We start from the raw sequence: 14,729 nt of genomic DNA, 5'->3' as shown, positions 1-14,729 counted from the left end.
GGGTAACATGATTATACATTTAGTCTTAAATTTTTATCAGGCTTGCCTGCCTCCTTACAGACAGTCCCCTTTGGCACCCCATTTCTAACTATCCCTGTTCGTAATTCATTTGTTAAATTTTCCTGTCAGGTGAAATAATTGAAAGAGATTACTTTTGCTTTCCTTTAAAACTACTAGCAGAAAAATCTTAAAACAGTACAGATACTTGTATAAGGATGGTGTGGAAAAAGGATGCACTATAGTTTCCCAAACTTCTAGCTGCTGAGGAAGGCAATTGTTCTAATATACGTGGTACCATGGCCTGAATGTTTATTTTTCCCCCCAGTATTTATGTTGACATCCTAATCCCCAATGTGATGGTATTAGGAGGTGGGACCTTTGGGATGTAATGAGGGGAGAACCCCTCACAAATGAGATTATGAGATTCACCAAGAGGTTCAAGAGAAGTCCCTTACTCCTGTCATGTGAAAACACAGTGAGAAGCTGGCAGCCTGAAACCTGGAAGAGGATCCCAACAATGCTGGGACCCCGATCTTGGACTTCCACCCTCCAGGACGGTGAGAAATAAAATTCTATTGTTTACAAGCTACCCAGTCTGTTGTATAGCAGCCTAAATATACTAACGTGTAGTTGCTCAGCTGTGTCTGACTCTTTGTAACCTCAGTGACTGTAGCCTGCCAGGCGCCTCCATCCATGGGATTCTCCAGGCAAGAATACTGGAGTGGGTTGCCATTTCCTCCTCCAGGGGATCTTCCTGACTCAGGGATCAAACCTACATCTTTTGTCTTCTGCACTGCAGGCAAATTCTTTACCACTAAGCCACGGGGGAAGCACCCCAAGTGCACTAAGACATATGGAATAATTAACAATATAATCAATCAAAATTAAATACATAGTCTAACACTGAAGATTAGATTGCATTTCTATGTCTACTGAGACTGAATTCTTGCTGTGAAAGGTGAAATGTATGCCATTTAAACACACTAACTTCCATCACAATTTCATCTACTTATAGAACTCACAAACTCAATGAAAGGAGAGAATCTTATTTGAAAAATCACAAATTACTAATCATATAGTTGAAGTGGAAATAGTCCTCTAATGAGTAAATCTGTTCTCCTCGAGAGCAGCCATTTGACATATTTATCCTGTAGCACTGACATCCTGAGAATGGTTAACATAATCCTTTATACAAGGTAGGTATACAGTAGATATGGGTCAAATTGCACTAAATAACATTCACATTTTTGAGTTATCAGACTGTTGAACTATTTTTGAGAACTTGCCAAACATTCAGGTTAATAATATACATAAAGAAATGAGGACTTTCACAGTGAAGTTTCATACCTTGGTACAAAACAAAAGTGTAGCTTTTCCTTACCCACCAAAAAGAGTGTAAAAAAAATAGTTTGAGCTGAACTTTGAACAATTTGAAGGGTTAAAAGGATTCTGATCCGTATAGAGGAAGGAGTGAAGATTCCAAAGGAATTTATGGGAGAAAAACTATGACCAAAGGCAGGAAATGAGAGTATTCATATGGTAAGTAGGAAGGAGTCTTAAAATATATTTTGAGAATTTGACTTTCGTTCTTACTGGCAACCCACTCCAGTCCTCTTGCCTAGGAAGTTCCGTGGATGGAGGACCCTGGTGGGCTACAGTCCATGGGGTTGCAAAAGGTCGGACAGGGCTGAGCGACTTCACTTTCTTTCTGTAGTTCTTTTGGAGAAGGAAATGGCAACCCACTCCAGTGTTCTTGCCTGGAGAATCCCATGGACAGAGGGGCCTGGTGGGCTGCAGTCTATGGGGTTGCAAAGAGTCTGACACACTGAGCAACTAACACACACACACACTTCCAAATTAAGCTTGTGAGCGGGACTTGTAATGATAAAAGAGGATTTTGGAGGATTGTCTATGGGCTGCATTTGAAAAGAAGAGGGAAAATAAGACCTCCAGGATTTCATTTAGGTGCTAACGGTTTTAACTGGAAACCAGTGTTGGTAATGACAGCAAGAATTATAAAAAAGGTTTCTTTTCAAATTAAAATTTAGGGACTTCCCTGGTGGTGTGGTGGCTAAGACTCCCACTTCCAATGCAGGAGGACCAGGTTCAATCCCTGGGCAAGGAACTAGATCCCACATGCTGCATCTAAGAGTTTGCATGCTGCGACTAAAGATCCTGCATGCTGAAACTAAGACCCAGCACAGTCAAGTAAATAGAAAAAAAAAAAAGTCAAAATTTATTGACAAGATCAGATATAAGAGACAGATAGAGAAAGGTGTCAGAAAACCAGGAGACAGCATCCAGTAGGTAGTTCCTGTTTCCGGGCTTGGGATGCCGTAGAGCTGTATAAGATAAAGGAAGAGAAGCTTCACTTCCTCACTCCTACTATTGATGAATATAAACTACTCCAGAGAGTTCTCTCTGTCCTCCTCTTTTAACTTTCTTCTTTTCCTTCTTTCTTTTTATTTCCTCCTCTGCCTTAAACTTATTCCAGAATCAATGAACAATGGAAGGCAAGCTTTACATTTAGCTGGCAGGAACAAATTATACCCAACTGTTTTCTTGGCCTCAGTTCCCTATGCTGTTGCCAGTTTTCTTTCTAAAACATAAATATGACCATACCATTCTTCTGCACCTCTGAATCACCCATAAGACAAATATTAAAATCAACAGTATGACTTAGGAGGCCATTCTTAGTCTTTAACTTCACCCCCAACACTCCAAGCATGCACCCCAAGACAAGTCATAGTGGAAAATTTATTTTTCTTCGATCAGAGTGAGCATTTTCACATCTAAACAAATTTGATATGCTGAATTCTCGACCTGGGAATGTATTTGCCTGTATTCATATTCATCTTTCAGAACTCAGCTCTTTCATCAGATTTCTAGAAACTAGTTTATGTTCCATTTACTACTGTTTCTGCTGCTGATTTTTTTTTTTCTCATGATATTTTTGCCCTTTTATTTCCTGCAATGGTGAACTGGATTTTCATTTATTTGATTGTTCCTCTGACTGCTGCCCAAGCAGAATTAATCATCTCATGTGTGTGTCAGGTTGTCATTTTGTTCATCTCTCTATTACAGTTCTCTTCACACATATGTCAGCTATTTGGTTAAGTGTAAGACCCCCAGGTTCAATTCCTGGGTCAGGGAGATCTGCTGGAGAAGGGATAGGCTACTCACTCTAGTATTCTTGGGCTTCCCTTGTGGCTCAGCTGGTAAAGAATCCGCCTGCAATGTGGGAGACCTGGGTTCCATCTCTGGGTTGGGAAGATCCCCTGGAGAAGGGAAAGGCTACTCACTCCAGGATTCTGGCCTGGAGAATTCCATGGCCTGTACAGTCCATGGGGTCGCAAAGAGTCCGACACGATTGAGCGACTCTCACTTTCACTTTCACTCTCACACTAGAATGGAAGCTTCTTTAGGATGAGGACCATATCTCAACCATCTCTGCTAGCACAGTTCTTAGATAACCAGTGATACTATTTATCAATTGGGCTTTTCTTTTGTTCATCTCAAGTACTGAGCTATGATCATAATCTTGTCACTGGAAGACTGAGAAGAAGACCATTTCCAGCAGAGCTTCAAAACCCAGTATTTTGCCCCTGGTTGGAACAAAGGCCCATCCATACACTTCCTACAGAAGGATTCATTAAATTGGTATATGAGGATCAGGTTCTAACGGAGGCAGAATTGAAAATGTTATCCTTTTGCTAAATAGGAAAGTAACATTAGCTAATCACATTGAGCATTCAATGTGTCAGGGAAAATATGCATTTGGCATGAGAGAGTGACAGAGGAATCAAATGAAGACACCCTCCCCATGGATAATACTTAATCCATATAGTCACAGTTATCCCTACTAAGAATCCTATTAAGAAGGTACAGATGTGGAAGTTAATCCTTACACAAACTTAAGGAACACAACTCCTCAAATAAATACTTATTAAATAATACAGAAACACCTAGTAATATTGTATTTATTCAGCAGCCTCAGATGCATCATCTCCTAATTTCTTTCCATAGAATAAAAAAGGGAAAGGCATATGTGTGTGTGAGTAGACACATGACAAAAATATGAAAACATAACAAAAAATTCAAACCTAATAGGAAAACTTTTAGCAAACTCTGGGACAAAAATTAAACAAGACCTATCAAATGAAACTGAGACTCAAAATCTATGTCTTACATATAGTTTTCTATTTTGCAAAAGAATAACCCATGGCATGAAAGAAGGTATAATAAAAAAAATTAAATAAAAAAAAAGTCCACATTTTTTATTTCCTAGATCAGAGATCCAATAACAAAACAACCCAAGAATCCGGAAGCCTCTCCCAACCATGTTGATAGTTATAGAAAACTGCCTTGTAAGTACATTAAATTTATATAAATTAAAATATACAGGCTCAGTAGAATGTTAGGGGGAGAGAAAAAATGAAATTAAATAGTATTGATAATTCTAATTATCCTAAGTGAGTATAGTCATTATTATATGTGACTATCATATACATGTATTATTATATACTGAAATAAATGTTATTATACATAGTTGTATATACAAAATCACACATCTCAAATTTAATAGTTAATTAAAAAAATTGAAGTATGGTTTATGTATGTTATATTAATTTCAGATATGCAAATTTATTATGCAATGATAAGTCCAACAACCATCTATCACCATTCAAAGTTATTACAATGTTATTGACTACTTTATTTCTTAAGCTATCATAACTTATTTATTTTATAACTGGTAGTTTGTATCTTTCATCCAAAACTCTTCACCTCTGGTAACCACCAATTTTTTCTCTTTGTAAGTATGCTTCTGCTTTATTTGTTGATTTGTTTTGTTTCTCGGATTTCACATATAAGTGAAATCATATGGTATTTGTTTTTCACTGTCTGACTTATTTCACTTAACATAATACCCTCTAGATCCATCTATGTTGTCACAAATGGCAAGATTTCATTTTTTTTTTGTGGCTGGGTAATATTTCATTGTGTGTGTGCATACGTGTTGATTACATATCTGCTTTATCTACTTATTTTTTAAAAAAATTATTTTATATCAGAGTATAGTTGATGCTATGTTGGCTTTGTGAAGCCATACTTCGAAAAGATAGACACATCTCAAAGTTCACTGCAGTACTATTTACAATAGCCAAGACATGGAAGCAACCTAGATGTTCATTGATAGAGAAATGGATAGAGAAGATATGGTATATATGTATATATATATATATATATATATATACACACACATATATACACACATATCCATTCATCTTTCAATGGACATTTAGATTGTTTCTGCGTGTGTGTGCACTACGTTGCTTCAGGCATGTCCAACTTTTTCAACCCTATGGATCAAAGCCCACCAGGCTCCTCCATCCATGGGATTCTCTGGGCAAGAATACTGGACTGGGTTGCCATGCCATCCTTCAGGAGATCTTCCCAACCCAATGATGGAAACTGTGTCTCTTAGTCTCCTGCATTGGCAGGCAGGTTCTTTATCATATGTGCCACTTGGGAAGCCCTTAGATTGTTTCTGTATCTTGGCTAATTTAAGACATTTTCAAATGTGATTTTGTTATTTTTTGGATTGAATCTTTATTACTAAAGAAAATGACATGCCACTCTTCCCCACTGATTTTTAGATTTTTATTCCCATCATAATCTGCTTCTACATGATATTGGAAGCTGAAATCCCTTAAAGTATAGGACAAGAAGTGTGGATGGGGAATGGCCATGTTGAAATGTACTCATGGAATGAAATCTCACCAAGACGAGTACAGAGCGGGAGGGAGAGAGGAGTTGCCAAGATGGCAATGCAGTTGCCAGGGTCAGAGAATTGCAAAAATGTCAGAGATTTATTCAGTGGTGTAAGGGAAGACTGGTTCAACTGCTATGGATCTCAGTGGATTTACAACTAGTAAAAGATTTGTTGTTCTTCAGTTGTGTCCAGCTCTTTGTGACCCCATGGATTTCAGCATGCCAGGCTTCTCTGTCCTTCACTATCTCTCAGAGTTTGCTCAAATATATGTCCATTGAGTTGGTAATGCTGTCTAACCATCTCATCCTCTGTCGTCCTCTTTGCTTTTTGCCTTCAATTTTTCCCAGCATTGAGTATGAGTAATGAGTTTATGTGCTCAGTCATGTCTGACTCTTTACTAACCTATGGACTGTAGCCTTCCAGGCTCCTCTATCCATGGGATTTTCCAGGCAAGAATACTGGTGGGGGTTGCCATTTCCTTTTCCAGGGGATCCTCCTGACCCAGGGATCGAACCCATGTCTCCTGCATTGCAGGCAGATTCTTTACCCACTTGAGCCATTGGGGAGACTCTTTGCTGCATCAGGGGCTTTTCCAATGAGTGGTCTCTTTCCATCAGGTGGTCAAAGTATTGGAGCTTCAGCTTCAGCATCAGTCCTTCCAATGAATATTCAGAGTTGGTTTCCATTAGGAATGATGAGCTTTATCTCCTTGTAGTCCAAGGGACTCTCAAGTGTCTTCTCTAACAGCACAATTTAAAAGCACCAGTTCTCCTGCGCTTGGCCTCCTTTATGGTCTAACTCTCACGTCCATACATGACTACTGGAAAGACCATACCTTTGACTATATGGACCTTTGTTGGCAAAATGGTGTCTTTGCTTTTTAATAGCTTTCCTTCCAAGGAGCGAGCATCTTTTATTTTCATGATTACAGTCACCATCCACAGCAATTTTGGAGCCCAAGAAAATAAAATTGGTCACTGCTTCCACTTTTTCCCCATCTATTTGCCATGAAGCAATGGGACTGGATGCCATGATTTTAGTTTTTTAATGTTGTGTGTTAAGCCAGCTTTTTCACTCTATACTTTCACCCTCATCAAGAGGCTCTTTAGTTACTCTTTGCTTTTTGTCATTAAAGAGATATCATATGCATATCTGAGGTTGTTGATATTGACAATCTTGATTCCAGCTTGTGATTCACTCAGCCAGGCATTTCCCATGATGTACTCTGCATATAAGTTAAATAAGCAGGGTGACAATATACAGCCTTGTCATACACGTTTCCCAATTTCGAACCAGTCAGTTGTTCCATGTCTAGTTCTGTTGCTTCTTGACATGGATACAGGTTTCTCAGGAGACAGGAAAGATGATCTGCTATTTGCATCTCTTAAGGGCTTCCCTTTGGCTCAGCTGGTAAAGAATCACCTGCAATGTGAGAGACCTGGGTTTGATCCCTGGGTTGGGAAGATCCCCTGGAGAAGGGAAAGGCTACCCACTCCAGTATTCTGGCCTGGAGAATTCCATGGACTATATAGTCCATGGGGTCACAGAGTCAGACATGACTGAACAACTTTCACTATCACTTTCCAAGATTTTTTCACAGTTTGTTGTGATCCACACAGTCAATGGCTTTAGCATAGACCATGAAGCAGAAATAGATGTTTTTCTGGAATTCCTTTGCTTTCTCTATGATCCAACGAATGTTGGCAATTTGATTTCTGGTTCCTCTGCCTTTTCTAAATCTAGCTTGTCCACCTGGAAGTTCTCAGTTCACATATTGCCAGAGCCCAGCTTGAAGGATTTTGAGCACAACCTTACTAGCATGTGAAATGAGTGCAATTGTATGACAGTTTGAACATTTTTTGACACCTCCCTTCTTTAGGATTGGAATGAAAACCGACTTTTTCCTGTCCTGTGGCCACTGCTGAGTTTTCCAAATTTGCTGATCTATTGAGTGCAGCACTTTCACAGCATCGTATTTTAGGATTTGAAATAGCTCAGCCGGAATTCCATCTCTTTCACTAACTTTGTTTGTTGTAATGCTTCCTAAGGCCCACTTGACTTCACACTCCAGGATGGCTGGCTCTAGATGAGTGACCACACCATCATGGTTATTCCAAAAGGGTCATTAAGACCTTTTTTTGTATAGTTCTTCTGTATATTCTTGCCACCTTTTCTGCTTCTGATAGGTCCTTACCGTTTCTGTCCTTTATCATGCCAGCGTTACATGAAATTTGCCCTTGATATCTCCAGTTTTCTTGAAGACATCTCTAGTCTTTCCCATTATACTGTTTTCCTTTATTTCTTTGCATTGTTCACTTAAGAAGGCCTTCTTATCTCTCCTTGCTGTTCTCTGGAACTCAGCGTTCAGTTGGGCATATCTTTCCCTTTCTCCCTTGCTTTTCACTTCTCCTCTTTCCTCAATTGTTAAGCCTTCTCAGAAAACCACTTTGCCTTCTTGAATTTTTCTTTGGGATGGTTTTGGTCAAAGATCCCTATACAGTGCTAGGGATCTCTGTCCATAGTTCTTCAGGCACTCTCTCTACCAGATCTAATTCCTTGAATCTATTCATCACCTCCACTGTATATCCCTTATGTATAATCATAGGGATTTAAGTGCTAACTGAAATGTCTAGTGGTTTCCCCCACTTTATTCAATGTAAGCCTGAATTTTGCAATAAGGAGCTGATGGTCTGAGCCACAGCCAGTTCACCATCTTTGGCTGCAAAGAACATAATCAATCTGATTTTGGTATTGACCATTGAGCTATGTCCATGTGTAGAGTCATCTCCTTGTGGACAGTCATCTCTGTCCGTGTGTTCTTGGAAGAGGGTATTTGCTATGACCGGTGTGTTCTCTTGACAAAAGTCTGTTAGTCTTTGTTCTGCTTCATTTTGTACCCCAAGTTCATACTGTATGCACACTCTCTAACTGGGACTTTAGGAAAAAATGAGGGATGTATATAAAAATGACTTATCACTATATACAGGTGAACATATATAATGATTAAAAAAATACACATTTAATGAAAAATGTGGTCCAATTTTGACCATCCATTCTTCTTTGATTAGGTACTATCTAGTCCCAGATAAATGGATGGAGCTTCTACCCACTTCTATATTCCCTTGACTCTTCACTCACCTCTTTTGTAGTATCTACAGTGTTGTTTCTCAGACCTAAACTATCCTTGTATAGAAACTATCCTTGCTAGGTCTTCCTCAGTCAGCTGAGCTTTCCTCTCCTTCTCTGGGACAGTAAATCTAGTGGTTAGGGCTTAGTAGTCCCTATAACCTACCCTTAACACCTGGCTTCACTGTTTACCAGCTGTGTGGCCTTCTACAAGTCACTTAGTATCTCTGAGTCATACATTTCTCATCTCTAAAACAAAGAAAACATTACCTCCTACCTTATGGGTTCATTTTGGGAATCAAATGTGAGAATCTGATAATGCATGGATTCTGATAACTGGCCCAGAGTGAGGGCCCAGTAAGTGACAGTTATTACAGTTTTCTTAGAGTTAAGTCATTGTGTTGGACATGCTTGCTAAAGTGACTGCAAGACAATTTTTTCCTTTGCTATTGCTCTTTTTCCTTTCACTTTTCTACTTTCACCCAATAGCCCCTGCATTAGATAGTTTTTACAAATACCAATTATACCAACTCCTCAGTAGAAAAACAGCAACTCCACTCCAGGATGGGAGCAGCTATTTATTTGGAAGACAACATATTCACAGCAGAGCACACTCCTCACATGACCAAGGGGAAAAAAAAAAAAACAACAACCCAAAACAAAAAACGTCTTTCTTTGGTAACTAGCTCGTGTGTCACTTCACCTGTTAAGGAATCTGTGGCAACAGTTGCTGCAGATCCCCTATCAATCTTTGTTCTTCCCAAGAGCACAGATTCACCTATTTTGCAAATCAGTAAAAGTTTCAAAAGCAGGATTGTCTGCAGCAAAGAGCTTGCCAGACGCTTTGAGATATTCTCTGACAGAAGAGGTAATGAAGCTGGGTTTGCCTTAAGAATGGAGAAAAGATAGAAATTCTCCCAACTCTTTCCTGGGCAAGCAAATCCATTCAATTTTGACTTCTAGGTCAAAGCTGAGAAAGCTCAAATGAGCATAATATTCCCACTACTTTTAAGAGAGATGAAATGCCCTTCAATCCCTAAAGTCTGCTGATTGCTAAAGATGTTCAAGGGGGCCCAGAACCACTTTCTTCACTGCTATCGCTTCTTCTCAAAGAGGTCACAGGAGGCTTGCTGTGTCTCATTACTTCACACCTCATTTGACCTATATTTTATAGAAGTCTTTTCCTTTCTGGAAATTAAATCTTAGTCCTTTAGAAGCCCAGGCTTTTAAATAAATTAACTGTTTTTTTATGGTTTCATTAGGGATTTGGGCAAACAAATGGCACAGTCCCTGCCCAGAAATTGTAATCTAATAATAACAATACAAATGAAAAGCAAATACCTACCAGTGGCCCTAGTACTTTTTGCATATTATTTTATCCTCACAATGAACTCATGAGGTGATTACGATGATGAGCCTTCTTTAACAGATGACAAAATTGAGGCTCAGAAAAGAGTGAGTAATTTTCCCCAGGGTACACTGCTACTACGAAATAGAGCCTGGGTACAAAATACAAGTTGGTAAGACTTGAAAGCCCATGCTTTTGGCCAAGATGCCATACTGCTTCCTCCACTTGGTAAGAGCAAAATGTGCAATAGAGCCCTGATGTTTGTATATTTAAACTTTATCGCTTCACTTATTTGCAAGCAATCCTAAAGGCTCAAGGGATGAAGTCATTTTTAAGATGTGTCACGGTGCAAGTTAGAATGACCTACCTTGTGCACCTGGCACATGGAAGCCAGCAAGGACGTCAAGTCTGTTGCCCAGTGTACACACAACTTAGACATTTTCTTCACTCATCCTCCCATTTGTAGCAACTCTTGTAAAATAAAACTTTTATTTATTTATTTTTTAAATTTTTAGCCCCACCCCACGGCATGTGGGATGTTCCCAACCAGGGGTCAAACTCACTTCCCTCGCGTTGGAAGGTGGAGTCTTCCCCACTGGACCACCGGGGAAGTCCCCAGACTTGTGTTTCTTCATTAACAACAATTTAACAATGAAAGCCAGTGGTATAATTAAGCCATCCGTTTTGTGTTTAGTAAAATAAATTTTGGAAAAGGTCGCTTAAATTTTTCTTTTAGATTCTACTGAATTTCATGGACAAAACTATAACCTAAAATGTGCATGCTCAGTCACTCGGTCGTGTCCGACTCTGCAACCCTACAGACTATAGCTCACCAAGCTCCTCTGTTCAGGGGATTTCCCAGGCAAGGATACTGGAGTGGGTGGCCATTTCCTTCTCCAGGGGATATTCCTGACCCTGGGATCGAACCCACATCTCTTGCATCTCCTGCATTGGCAGACGGATTCTTTACCCATAGTGCCACCTGTGAAGCCCCGTAATCTACAATGGTGTTCAACTATTATGTATGAGAGTGTCAACAAAGATCTTAGGATATATCCCTCAGGAATTTTGAGTGATAGATGAAACCATACATGAGAGAGTAGTAGAATACAATAAATGCTTCAGATACATGACACAGGTGGCATAATACTGCCAGTTATGCTTGCTGTGGTCTATTTCACTGCAGCAGTTTGAGGAAAGCTGGTCTTCTCTCATGGAAATAGAGAAGACACTGGTAGTTTTCGGAAGAAATGTTGGCACAAATACACTGTCTTCAAAAACAACTGGCTAATTTATTCATCCAACAAAGCAAGAGTTGAAAGGTTATTATATGTCAGGCCATGGTTACAGAAATGCATGTCTTTAGGCAGAGGAAAATGTGGATACATGCATGCAGTGGGTACTCTTTGAATCAACTCAATCCTCTTCACCCTAGGCCAGTTTCCAAAAAGACATCGGGGCATAGCAGGTCAACTTGTGGCAATCACTCAAGCTTCCCTTGCTGGGCTTTTGATAATTTTTTTTCCATTTCAGGTCCATCTAATCACTGATACTCAACTCTTCCATCTATGTTCCACCCACTTATACCTTTTGTTGTGGATGGTCGTACTTTGCTTCTTTCACCTGACCCCCTGGTAATTTCGAAAGCCTTTGGGTGTCACTCACTCTCTGAGCTCTGTCCTCCCAGCCTGTGCATTCCAGATGTACTCTGCTAGCTGCAATTTCTGGGGCTTAAAACTGTCACTGGTATACCTGGGGGAGGAAGGACTTTGGTTAAAAGAATGTGGCTACAGAAGATGTGTAGTCATACGGTCTTTGAGAGAGCAATCAGCTCCAGCAAAATAGCCCAGTGTAGGAATATTGGCCCAGGTGGACCAGGGACAGATAGTCATTGGAAATGTGGGCATTTAACATCAGGAAAGACTAGTAGCAGGCAACAAGATCCTTGGTCTGGGATTTAGGTCACTGCAACTACCTGGGGAGCCCAGAAGAGAGGACACAGTGGCTCTGTCTGGAGTAACTCTGATCTTTGTTTGAAGTGAGGCTCTGCCATTTACTTGTTCTGTGAGATAGACTCTGAAAATGATTTATCTTTGTGGAGCTTCATTTTACTTTTCTGTGCAATGAAAATGACACCACCTACCTTTCAAGGTTTGTGACTATAAAATAACATAATATACATAAAGCATCAGCACACAGTAAATGATAAGTGGTAGCTTATAATGCTGCTGCTGCTGAGATTAGGAATACTATACTAAGAGAGATGAAGTATAAGGGCTAGACTGATGTTACATTCAGTTTATTTAATGAACAGTTGAGTATGTTTTGTGCCAGTCATTGAGTACTGACTAGTGGAACTACAGTAGTGAATAAGACTAATGTTACCTTTTCTTTTATGGACTTTAAAGTCTAGAGGGTACTATTATCAGCACCAAGACACAAGTCGAGGAGTAATTTAGACAGAAAGCAGCAGACCAGTGACAAGAAATAGGGCCCAAAGTTTGAGTCAGGCTAAAAGGAATGGTGATTTGGTTTTCAGTTTTAGTGAAAATGAAAATGAAAGTCACTCAGTCATGTCTGACTCTTTGTGACCCCATGGACTATACAGTCCTGGAATTTTCCAGGCCAGAATACTGGAATGGGTAGCTGTTCCCTTCTCCAGGGGATCTTCCCAACCCAGGGGTGGAACCCAGGTCTCCCGTATTGCAGGCAGATTCTTTAGTGAGTAGCCTATGCCTTCTCCAGCAGATCTTCCTGACCCAGGAATCAAACTGAGATCTCCTGCATTGAAGGCAGATTTTTTATCAACTGAGCTATGAGGGAAGTTTTAGATCATGAGGCAAATATCTTCATATCCTTCTTTCCTGCAATTTCAGACCAGCTCGAGGTATTGGGACAAGACCAAGTTTACAGGTGACGATTATGGATGACTTAGAAGGGAGGGGAGGCTAGAAGAATGCAGAAGCTGACAATTAGCGGGGCTTCCTTACATACTCAACATGTAGTAACTATTTGTTAAAAGTTAGCCTATTATCATTGATATTGTTAGCAAAATTAGCCCACTTACTTTTACTGGCATAATTGATCCTCCTCTCATGACTCAGAGCATTCTGGTATCAACACCGGTGACTGTGCCTGACTGGGGCACCATGATGTGATCAGGGGCCACAGAGCCAGCTGGCTTCCATGTTGACCAAACCATATAGGCTGGGGCTCTTGAGCCTCTCTAGAAAGTGTATTTTTTCTCTCCTCTGCCACTGAGTCAGGTTACCTACTATCCCTTTTTGTTCTGTCAGTGTGCCTACTTTCATGATCTCCTTGCAGCTTTTTTAAAATATACTTTTGAGCTAGAAAAACAACATAACTCTCATGTCACAATTTTGTCTAAAATGAAAGTAAAATACTACCAAGACCATCTTATAAGTAAATATTGAGGAGGCTGTGAACTGGATTTGTTATGAGGACTGTTCTTGGGAATTTGACTTCCATTTCTTTAGCTGTGATAAGAGGATAACAATTAATAGTCAACCAGCTACCTCTGAACAACATGGAGATCACATGATGATATGCATGTGAAAGTGATGTATGAAGTAGAAAGTATTATAACAATAGGGAACTTGATGTATTTGCATATCTGTTTTCTAGACAGTAGGGAGCAGGCAGGATACATGAACTGGATGGAAATAAAGGAGGCATTTCTGGAGTGGAATATTCAAGTGAAATAACATTTTAAAATTTTATGCCAACTTTTCAATCTTCATATTACAGAGGACAAGGCTATTTGTCACATTTAAAGAACTTTTGGAATAAAGATGTTGGTTTAAGAGTGATTTGTTATCCACACTCAAGTTTTAGTCAAATTAAGCAGTATTTGAATGAACCTACATATTTATATATATCAGAGGCAGATAATTTATAAGATAGTTAAAATTTATCAAAGTATTCAATCTACTGTTATAGACACTCTCTTCTGGGGACAAACTATAGCATATTTTCTTATAATGGGAACTATTGAAATGTGCGCCACATAATTAAACTGTCTAGCAAGCAAGTTAAATTTTCTATGGAAATTTGATTATTTTATGTCAATGTGGCTTGAAACTATTATTAAGAGATGGCTTATGTCACATGCTAATTTGCCTTATTGTCCTAAGAATGAAAAGTCAGCTAAATGTTGCTTATTTCTATTTTAAGATACCCTCCAGAACTAACACTATAGTTGACATAACCTTTTTTCTCAATTCCACAAGCCATTTTAAAATGGATACAAGTACATGTTTTGTACATTTAAACTATGGTTCAAATAATTGTGATATTACATAGCTTTCATATATTCTGGTTTAATATTCCAGATTAATTTTCATAATATCATAAAACTTATAAAATCAATTCAGTGGCATAATGGCTTCTTATTTCATTTGAAGATTTTGAAAAATTAGATAGATTCACATTTATTGCTTGCTACCTGACACTGACCAGTTT

At 39.2% G+C, this 14,729-nt stretch overlaps 1 protein-coding gene across 1 annotated transcript in view; it reads right to left on the bottom strand.

Moving 5' to 3' along the window:
* The window catches only part of GRIN3A (glutamate ionotropic receptor NMDA type subunit 3A), a 203,343-nt gene that overhangs the window by 149,008 nt on the left and 39,606 nt on the right, over positions 1–14,729 (bottom strand). The window lies entirely within an intron of this gene.

Source organism: Odocoileus virginianus, chromosome 31 (assembly GCF_023699985.2).
Source record: "Odocoileus virginianus isolate 20LAN1187 ecotype Illinois chromosome 31, Ovbor_1.2, whole genome shotgun sequence".
Lineage (NCBI taxonomy): Eukaryota > Metazoa > Chordata > Mammalia > Artiodactyla > Cervidae > Odocoileus > Odocoileus virginianus.
The sequence above is the reverse complement of the archived record's forward strand: the minus strand, read 5'-3'. Positions and strand labels throughout refer to the sequence as shown.